Source organism: Penaeus monodon, unplaced genomic scaffold, assembly GCF_015228065.2.
Source record: "Penaeus monodon isolate SGIC_2016 unplaced genomic scaffold, NSTDA_Pmon_1 PmonScaffold_9856, whole genome shotgun sequence".
Lineage (NCBI taxonomy): Eukaryota > Metazoa > Arthropoda > Malacostraca > Decapoda > Penaeidae > Penaeus > Penaeus monodon.
Window position 1 is genome coordinate 4,829 of NW_023665276.1, and position 8,170 is coordinate 12,998.

At 39.2% G+C, this 8,170-nt stretch overlaps 1 pseudogene; it reads left to right on the forward strand.

Annotated features, from left to right (window-relative positions):
* Positions 1-2,891: 2,891 nt before the first annotated feature.
* Positions 2,892-6,534, forward strand: LOC119572143 (annotated as a pseudogene).
* Positions 6,535-8,170: the final 1,636 nt, after the last annotated feature.

Here is an 8,170-nt window from a genome sequence, read left to right on the forward strand (position 1 = left end):
ATAATAAAATAAGCCTACCCCCCTGGGTAGGCTTATTATATTATTACGGGTTAAGCTTATATATTAGGCTTACATAGTAATATATATGTCTAGCCTGTACCCCCTTGGCTTAAGAAAATACAATCTTAATGTTCCCTAGCAAGGGGGCTCTGTCCCCTAAAACCCCTACAGTAAAACCACATCCCTTTAATTATAGCGAAGCACTGAACTTCTTTTCCCCTTACATCTATGTTTCAGAATTCCTTGGTTTCAATCACTTTTTGCATTTGAGGCACTTGGGCTTAAATATCAGGCAGAAGAGGTACTAATGTTATTTGTCCTACATATCCACTATAGGGTTTTAAAAATAGCCGGGAAATTGATGCAACCCACTTCAAATGAGACATTTCTCACTGGCTTTTTTAATGCAAATCTCCCGGTGGCTAAACACACATGCACAGAATAATTACCAAAACACGTAAGGGAAGTATGATAAAGTAAAAGAATTAATTACATACATGAATTGGGAAAAACAGACTCTGGTAATTACAAAATAATCGTTCTCACAAGTTCATAGTAAAACCCTGGACTACTTGATAGATCACAGTAATGAGTTATGCAACACATTTGTTGTGGTCCTTGTAAGGTAAATGTAAAAGTGGATGGGTGCCATGCAGGGGCCTATTTTCGTTTTTTCCCAGTAAATATGAGGCTTGTTGCAGATTTACCTGTATTCCTACTCTATTTTTTATGCTCTACAAGATGACAGCGTCATTTTCCTCTATCTCCATGCGTCGGTCTCTGTAAAATTAACTGAAATAAGTGGAAGTATTAGTAACCTTATATGAAATAAACTGCACCCCTCTGAGAACAAGTATTACTCCACCCAGTAACCCAATAGACGTTGCCATTTGAACCAAATCCTTCCCAAAGGGGGGATGGGAACTTACTCTGATTGCAGGTTGGACTTTGTGAGTATTACTAAAATTTCCCTGTCTTAATGTAGTTCATTATTTAAAAGTATACCCAAGTATTATTTGCTGCACAACTTTCTTATAATCACTTGAAAAGGAAATACCATTGATGAAAAGGTTTTCTTAAATTCTGTTCTGGTAAATTTTACCTTGTCCTATCTGGCTTAGTGAAACTGAAAATATACCACACTGAGTCTTTATACTGCATGTGAGTACTGACCAGGTATACAAACCACTTACCTGGGAGTGGGTTTCCACTTAGGCAAGCCTTATGCCCCGGACTTTTGGGCTGCACCCTAGTCTCAAGGCACCTGGATCAAATAGTTTAATGTATAGTGAAGGTATTCTATTTTAGAGATTATATATTCACATTTTATATGCAATAGCTAGCAGCTTGAGTATTAAAAAAAAAGTGAACTTAGCTCACAATAAGCATTTAAAAATCTTCCTAGAACCCCCCAAAAATCAGTCACCTATGGTGTTTACATTGCATTGTAGCAACTAAATTTTGTATTACTGTGCACTTGTGAATTTTTTTCTGCTACTTCCATGTTTATAGATTCCATGTGTTTATTATACATTTGTATATTTTAAGATATTTATAGTTTCTGCACTTACACTTTTCACAAGTGCATTCCTTGATATGGACTATGAGAAACATTATCATTTGCTAAATTCAAGTTGTGGTAAATGTTTACAACAGGATCACAGCTGTCAGGGGCAACGTCCCTAACTTAGGTAGAAGGTAGAAATCCAGTGCCAAGATTTGGATGAATCTTCCTGTGTTGTTGCAAATGCACAAACTACCAAAAAAGATTACTGTATGAACTGAAAAGTTTCTTCAATCTCCTTATAATTGCCAAGCAAGTGGTCCAAAATACATGCATTAGGCTTAGCCTGCTTGAGCAGCCACTCTGAGAAGTGTGTGCTTGTAGCCAGGCGCGTGCACACACTCGTGTGCAATGTTATTTCTTTTCTTCTGCCTAAGCATTTTTAGCCTTTTTTATAATTTTCTGTCTATATCATTTGATTTGCTTTTATCCAGATGGTAATACTGTTTGTTCCTTGCACAAACTCCATACATCTCTATAGATGTTCCATTACTCAGTGCAATAACAATACAATAAGGAATAATTTTATTACTTGTGTGATTTTTAAGATATTTTATGTAATTATGCAATTATTTGTAATACAACCTGCAGTGTTGGTCACAGCAGACAGGAATAGGATCCTGAGCAAGAAAATAATGTCCTCTTTGGAGCTGACACTTGCAATCATGGCTCACAGATAGTGAGTCTTGTTTCTCCTCGAGACCTTTGTGCACTTGTGGCGAGTCATTCCTGTTACCCCAACCTTCATGCAGAAATTTTCATGTCTGCAAGTTTCCATCATCACCCAGGGCATAATTTCCTAATGACATGATAAATCATAAAGTTCAGTTATATTGAAAAAGACATCATATTGATAGCATTAATAAAAAAGTATATGTATAGTTTCCTCAAACACTCAAGGAGAAGCAGAAATCAAGTGGCTGAGTACCAGTTGAGCCATCTTTATAGGCAAAATTTTGCAACAGAATCGAACACTACATTTTCCAGAAAAGTGGATTACTGGAGTTTACCAATAGTTTTATTTTTCTGGGTACTTAAAATTGTTTCATGCCCTTTCCTGGGATGTTGAAAAGGGCATTGGCATTTTCCTATTTCTGTTCTAAATTCTCAGTATAAAAGACCTTTATCTTACGAGTCAGTGCTCTTAAAGGATTAATGCAAAATCTTTATACCCCTCTATTCCTCCTCTTCTTCTTGCTTTGAATCTTGCTTTACTAAGTTCACTATCATCACAACTAACAACAGTGTCCTTTTCTGCAATGTCGTTTCTGTTTTCCTGTGTTTACTGCTGTCACCCGCTATCAAGGAAATTGTCATTCACAATACCATGGTTGTTTGTTTGCCTTCATGTTTGCAAGCTTGATGGTGGAATCCACCTTGTGTGTGTACTTCTCTCAAAAATGTGCTTTATGTAAAGCGAATGTTGCGAAAAAAAGTTTTTGTTTTATATCCTCTTCTACAGTAATTTATGCCACAATTTTCCTAGTCTCTGAAGCCCTGTCTGCTTTTAGGTTTATTTTTAAGATTGTGGAGTATTATTCTTTTCTTTCCTTCTATCTTTCTTTTGTATAGCTAATAATGCTATATTTCATATAGAATTTTTTGTAGTCTTTAAAAGGTTCTCTTCAGTATGACTGACTTTTACCTACCAATTATACCTTATCAGAAAGGGGAAAAAAATAATTACTTGTTTTCATAAATAGAAAATTTTTCTTTACCCTTCATTTGCCATGATATTCACACTATACAGACTAGTTCTCTTGAGATGAGCTGGTCCATTATGATATACATATTTTGCTTCTATGTTTATATCTGAATTAAATCTTCATGATGTGGAAGTTTACTTAATGAATTATCATTAATAATCTTGAACAATGTCAACAGAAATCGTGGCTATGCAGCCCAGGCAGCCGCACAGCAGTCCTACAACCTTCCCACTCAGGACGTGAAGGTGACCACCCTCCTTCGGGTGCTGTTGTTGCTTCCCTTGAGAACAACGCTCCCAGTTTTCCCGTGTGGCTGTCCTCTTCAAGTAAGATTACACGGTTTCCTCTTATACTTTCCCAATACAGTTTGTTTATACGAAGTGGTATTTGGAAGTAGTACTTGATCCAGTCAATAATTGTAAGCTTTCTTCACTTTTTTTTTTTTTTTTTTTCAAATGTTGGCTTTTTGATTAATTGGTTTCTTCTTACAGAGCTGGTTCTCGCTATGAGACTGCACCCAAAAAAGGGTGGCGGCCCACATGCTGCGTACATTGTTGGTTTAGGCACCAAGAACGCCTCGGCCTTTGCAATCACTCGCACCATCCAGCAGGCGGGTGGATCCCTTACGCAGAGTCCGGCCGGTGAACATGTTATGTATAGCCTAGATACAATCAGGAATAACGTGTGAGTGTTTATACAATTTTTCTCAATATATTTAGTAACCATGAAAAGTTGAAAATTATGTTACTGAACTTAATAGAAAGTAATTTGTATGCAGTTAATCTTTTTATGGATGCTTTTTATTCAAAATAGTAAAGAGTCCATATTATCAATATGTTTTTTTTTTATATGCACATGCGGTAAAAAAAAATGCTACTGTATACCATTATTTTATTGCTTACAATTTTCACTGTGCATTTTGTTAGTTCCCAGAAAGGGGTACTGAATTTTACTAACATTAGTCATATAGTGAAAACTTAGCTTTACATCCAGAATTTTATCAGTGTTACATACTTAGTCAAATTTAAAGCAGATTTCAGACAAACATGCTTCCAATACCCCATTCATTTTTTGCCAGGGACTCGAGCCTGGAGGTCCTTGCAAGTGTAGCCACTCAGCCCTCCTTCAAGCCGTGGGAGATGGCAGACAATCTTAAGAGGATTAAGATTGAGCTTGCTATGCGAGATCCTTCCACCCTGGCCCTGGAGTTATTGCATGGAGCAGCTTTCCGTAATGCTGGTCTTGGCAATTCCATCTTTGTGCCAGATTACCAGCTTGGCAAGCTTTCTCAGGGTTTGGTATGTTGTGTCTCTTCCTTTTGTCTGATTGATTGTGAAAGGTTGTAGCTCAAGTGGAGATTTATGCTTTGTCAGTTTTCTATTTAAAGTATATTTTAATAATATTTAAATTATGTTAAAATTGCAGAAGTATAATTATTAAATGATTTATCTACAGATGTCCGACTTTGTTGCCTCGACTCATCTGGCCAGTCGCATGGCTGTGGTTGGTTTGGGGGTTGACCATGATAGCTTGGTCTCCTACACCAAGAGCCTCGGTGTGGGGTCAGGAGATGGAGTTCCTGCAGTTGGGTCATATGGAAGTGGAAATCTGCGACAGGAGAATGGAGCTGCTGTCACTTGTGTTGCAGTTGCTGGCGCTGGTGCCAGGTATGAGGAGAGGAGAGATTGCTGTAGTTGCAATGTCTCATGTGCTTAAGTTTGATTGTTTTCTTCTTGGTGATATTTTTGTGTTAGTGCATTAACACTCCTGTATATCTCTGCTTCCTAAGCATTGGCAGCAGTGATGCAGCATCCCTGGCTGTAGCCCAGCAGATCCTGGGCATCGGGCCCCAACACCAAATATGGTAGCAATGCCAGTAGTGTACTTGCAAAGGCTGTAGCGGCATCAGGAGGGTTAGGCCTCGGCTTCTGCTATCAACATCAACTACAGCGACACAGGCCTCTTTGGTTATTTCATTATGGCTGATTCTGCATCTGTTGGCAAGGTAAGTGTTTGATATCTTTTGATAGATGTTTGTCAGTCATCTCTTCATATTTGTTTTCTTCTATGTGTTTATATTTTATTCACTATTTAATGCTACAGATTTAAAGGATCAAAAGTCTAGTTGATGATTGGAAATTATTGTTTTTTTCCTTTTTTATTCACTGGCTACTTGTTTGCAGGTTATTGATGCTGTGCACTCTGCAGTGAAAGAACTGAAAGTGACTCAAGCCGATGTTGCCGAGGGAAGAAAATGGCAAAGGCAGCTATCCACATGGCAACAGAGTCAGGATGGTGAGTCACCCATTCACACTCCAGGTTGTCTAGCCAGCTGTTTGCAAATTTAGGCAATGGATCTCTTTTACTTTGCTAGTTCATAATTTTAAAGAATGACAAGTGTCTTTCAATGGCATTTGTGAATCCTTTCACAATGTTCCTCAAAAAATTATATTTCAGGAGTAAATCCCAGAGGAAGCTGCTGGTCCAAAAGGACAATACAGACTGGAATTTTTATTAGAAGTCTTCTAGAATAGTGACCCTGTCCATGCTGGTTTTCAGGCCTTGTGATCAGTCACAGAGTGGTAGATTCATGACACCAACAGGTGCATCACTTTATCGAAAGTGTTAATTTGTATTTGCTAGTATCTGTAAAAGCAGTCATATTTACATTATAAAAAATACGGTTAGACCATTGTCCATTATATTCAGTGCATAGAATAACAGGATACATTATTGATGCTGTTCAAATCATATTGCAATTACACACAACCGATCAGCTCAGGATAGGTACAAGAGAAGACCTGTATTTGGATATTATAATGTATAATGAGTGACTTCTTGTGTGCAGCTGAGCATCTGGAAGACATGGGACTTCAAGCTCTCCTGACTGGCACATATGCCAACCCCTCTGCTGCTGCTGCTGCCATTGATGGTGTTACTGCCTCTTCTGTCCAGTCTGTAAGTAGCCAGATTTCTTTCTTTGTCTATAAGTCATTCCTTAAAAACAACCTTAGGTTTGAAATACTGTTATACGTCAGATGCTTGTATAAGATATTGTCTCTGTATGAAGTATCCAGAGAAATTTTCTCTTGTGTAGTATTCCTGCATATATAATTCTCCTTATATTTCCAGGCTCTGAGTAAAGTCATGGGAGGTAAGCTGAGCATGGGAGCCGTTGGCAGTTTGTCTTCAGTGCCATATGTTGACCAGTTGTAAAAACATTTTTTTTTTAATAAGAAGGCAGTTAGGAATGTGAGCAGTTTCTATCAAGAAGCTAAATAATTTCATTAGTATCATCACCTAAAAGTGGATAATTTAATCAGGTTGGATAATTTACTAACCGGTGAAAGACTGTGAGAAAACCAGTTTATCTTCACACTTTGTTCATATGTTGTTGTATTCTGCTAAGCAGTGGAAGTTTGGCTTGCTTTGCATCTGAATACAACTACTTTGAATACACTAGCCTCAAGATTAAAAGCAGTAGTAATGGGTATATGTAATAGCATTCAAATGTTTTGTCAAATTATCAATGAATTCTGTTCTCACCATAATCCTAGCGACATAAGGTGCATTTCTCTTGAGAAAATGACAACAATCATAATCACAGTTTTTTAAAAAGTTTCGTTTGTTGAAGGCAAAAAAATGTACATAGGTATCGAGGCTGACTCCCCCAAAATTGTACTTGTTTAATATTTAAAGTTAAATTTGTAAAGGTATAATAATGTACATATTCCACTGGAATAACCCCTTTTTAAAAAATGTATTTTTGTTTTGCATTCCTAATATTGGGCCGGGAAACTGAAACATTTACATCCTAAACTCTTTTTCAGTTTTCATTAGGGAAAAACCCCAAATTTAATTGTAAAAGGATAAAGAAACAAATTTTAAATTATTTAAATCATAAAAGTCCCCCCCCCCCAATCCCATGCCCATTGTTGTAGTAGGGGAACTTGGAAAGGGAAAACGGGAAACCCCAAGCGGGTCCCCCCAAACAGCCATGTTGAAAGGATGAAGGGGGATTTTTTTGCCAGTCAGAAGGGCCTAGGAAGCCATGTTTACCCTTGTCCCCAAGGGGACCAAGGGGTGGACTTTCTCCCCCAACTATCCTAGGCTTCCAGGGCCCAAAACCCCCCCCAATCCCTTGCCCTTCCCCCCCATCCCTTTCCCCTTTTGTTGTCGTGGGGGGGGTTTAGGGGGGGAGACTGGGACCCAATAGGGGGAACCCCCCAACCTTGGGACCACCCTCGACTAAACATTTGCATGGCTTTACTTTCCTTCCCACTTTTCGTTTTTGTTCCCCCTTTACCAAACCCTTCTGCTATCCCCTCTAAGTGTGAGAGCCGTGCTGAAAGGAGAAAGGCTGCTTTGTCCCGTCCCACGGCCTGAGGGGGCCATGGGCACGGTATTCCCCTGATTTGTTATCTAGCCCCTTTCCCCTCAAGGGACCCTGGGGTGGGCTGTTTTTATCCCCCAAAATAATCCAGGCTTACCAGGCCAATAATGAAAAATTATCTCCCTATTAGGGGGAAAGAGGGTTGCCCCTTTATCAAAAAGCCCCAAAGAGTAAAATCATCGATTCCCTGACCCCAGGGTCTCCTTTTACCACGGTCCGAAAACTGAACAACTACCCCCCCATCAATGCCTCGGGACGTAGCCAACAACCAATCCTTTGGAACATTTCCCCTCTCCCAGCACGCTCAACCCTTTCCCCTCTACCCCCACAACCTCCAAATCAAACCCCCCCATCCTCCTTATTTAACCTTTTCAGCCTTTTGCCCACCTCCCCTAAACTACCTCCCCAAAACTACTCCCTCGTCACGCACCCCCCCTTCGACTACCCCCATCACTACAACAATTTGAAAACCCTCTTCCCGCGCAGCCAAAAGGACCCGATTTTATC